Source organism: Propithecus coquereli, unplaced genomic scaffold (genome assembly GCF_000956105.1).
Source record: "Propithecus coquereli isolate 6110/MARCELLA unplaced genomic scaffold, Pcoq_1.0 Scaffold19, whole genome shotgun sequence".
Taxonomy (NCBI): domain Eukaryota; kingdom Metazoa; phylum Chordata; class Mammalia; order Primates; family Indriidae; genus Propithecus; species Propithecus coquereli.
Window position 1 is genome coordinate 5,875,230 of NW_012143856.1, and position 2,643 is coordinate 5,877,872.

At 41.9% G+C, this 2,643-nt stretch overlaps 1 pseudogene across 1 annotated transcript; it reads left to right on the forward strand.

Moving 5' to 3' along the window:
* The first annotated feature begins 419 nt into the window (after positions 1-419).
* Positions 420-1,769, forward strand: LOC105809185 (annotated as a pseudogene). The gene has a single exon (XR_001137429.1). The product of XR_001137429.1 is annotated as a pyruvate dehydrogenase E1 component subunit alpha, somatic form, mitochondrial pseudogene (transcript).
* Positions 1,770-2,643: the final 874 nt, after the last annotated feature.

Sequence of the window (2,643 nt, forward strand, 5' to 3'; positions counted from 1 at the left end):
TATGATAAACTACACTTTTAATGTGAAATAGGACATTTCATATGTAATGACCTACTACATTCTTCTCATCAGCACATGGAACATTTTCTAAGGTAGATCATATGTTAGGCCACAAAACAAGTCTCAGAAAATTTAGAAAAATCAAAATCATACCATGCATCTTCTTAGACCACAGTGGAATAAAATTAGAAAACAATTCCTAGAGGAACTCTCAAAACTACACAAATACATGGAAATTAAACAACCTGCTGCCGAATGATCCTTGGATTATTGATGAAATCAAGATGGAAATCAAAGAATTTTTCTAATTGAACCACGAAAGTGACACAGCTTCCAACATCTATGGGATACAGTAAAAGCTGTGCTAAGGGGAACATTTATAGCTTTAAATGTTTACATCAAAAAGACAGAAAGGAGGAGACTTGGGGACTCCAGGGCGCACCGTGCCTTTTGGGCTGTTGGGAGTCGCTGCTGCCGCCACTGCCCCCGCTCCATGAGGAGATGCTCGCCGCCGTCTCCCGCGTGTTGTCTGGCGCTGCCCAGAAGCCCGCAAGCAGAGTGCTGGTGGCATCCCGTAATTTTGCAAATGATGCTACATTTGAAATTAAGAAATGTGACCTTCACCGGCTGGAAGAGGGTCCTTCTGTCACGACAGTGCTCACCAGAGAGGACGGGCTCAAATACTACAGGATGATGCAAACTGTGCACCGAATGGAGTTAAAGGCAGATCAGCTGTACAAACAGAAAATTATTCTTGGTTTCTGTCACTTGTGTGATGGTCGGGAAGCTTGCTGTGTGGGCCTGGAGGCTGGCATAAATCCCACAGACCATCTCATCACAGCCTATCGGGCTCACGGCTTTACCTTCACTCGGGGCCTTTCTGTCAGAGAAATTCTTGCAGAGCTTACAGGACGAAAAGGAGGTTGTGCTAAAGGGAAAGGAGGATCGATGCACATGTATGTCAAGAACTTCTACGGGGGCAATGGCATCGTGGGAGCCCAGGTGCCCCCGGGAGCTGGTATTGCCTTGGCCTGTAAGTATAATGGAAAAGATGAGGTCTGTCTGACTTTATATGACAATGGCGCTGCTAATCAGGGTCAGATATTTGAAGCTTACAACATGGCAGCTTTGTAGAAATTGCTTTGTATTTTCATCTGTGAGAATAACCGCTATGGAATGGGGACGTCCGTGGAGAGAGCAGCAGCCAGCACTGATTACTACAAGAGAGGCGATTTCATTCCTGGGCTGAGGGTAGGTGGAATGGATATCCTGTGTGTCCGAGAGGCAACAAGGTTTGCAGCTGCCTATTGTAGATCTGGGAAGGGGCCCACCCTGATGGAGTTGCAGACTTGTCGTTACCATGGACACAGCATGAGTGACCCTGGAGTCAGTTACCGAACGCGAGAAGAAATTCAGGAAGTAAGAAGTAAGAGTGACCCTATTATGCTTCTCAAGGATAGAATGGTGAACAACAATCTTGCCAGTGTTAAAGAATTAAACGAAATTGACGTGGAAGTGAGGAAAGAAATTGAGGATGGTGCCCAGTTTGCCACGGCTGATCCTGAGCCGCCTTTGGAGGAACTAGGTTACCACATCTACAGCAGAGACCCGCCTTTTGAAGTTCGTGGTGCCAGTCAGTGGATCGAGTTTAAGTCAGTCAGTTAAGGGGAGACCACACAATGGGTGGTTGTACCTTCAGTGGGCTGTTAGGTAGCCGCTCTCAGGAACTGTGTGTGTTCCAAACTTGGTTAAGGAGGAAGAAAACCCAGAACATGAAAGTGTTAAGACTGAACAATATGTAGGTTGAATTAAAGAGATAGTAATTGCATGCAGTTTGTATATTGTTGCATTAAAAGATGTTATCGAGTGCTTAAGTATTTAGTATGAATATTATAAAGATTATTCTCAATTTGTACAGGTTCAAAATAGAACGATTTGATTTACTTTGTATACTTTCAACAAATAGGAAAAACAATTCCTTGTATGTCTGTTCCCAACTCTGTCACCTGTTGGGGAGGAGATCATTCCCCAGATGCATACTTGGTGTTAACAGCTCGTACAACATAGTGTAGTAGCACTGACTCCAGCCCCCGCAGTGTGGGTGCTGAAGCCTGTGCACACTGACCTCCATACTAAGACAATATTTATTATAACCAGGCAGAGGTGGGAGGACAAACAATCATTTCAAAGACAAGATAACTTAGTTTTCTCCATGTATACATTCAAAATAAATATGAGGCTATTTTCTTAATGGTTACATTCATAATAAACATTAAATACAAGGCACATATATATCAATTTTCTTTCTCAAATTTAAGTACTATTTATGCATAATCTAAAAATGTGATTCCCAGTGTCTGTGATTTTTAAACACTCATTGTTTCACCTTTCTAGCAAATGCTGTCTGGGCTGTACTGATTCTTCATTGAAGTAATTTAAAATTTCTAAGAATGTCCTAATGTTTCTAATACTGTGGGATGTCAAAACTAAGGCTCACTGTTCTCACAATACATATAGTTCTATGTTTAATATGTTTTAAAAACCCAAAAACCCATTTCAGGAAGGATAGTCTTTAAAACTTAACCAATTTCTTGAATTGTTAATTGAACAATGGTATTTTCTTTGTGTGTAAACATAGCAGAA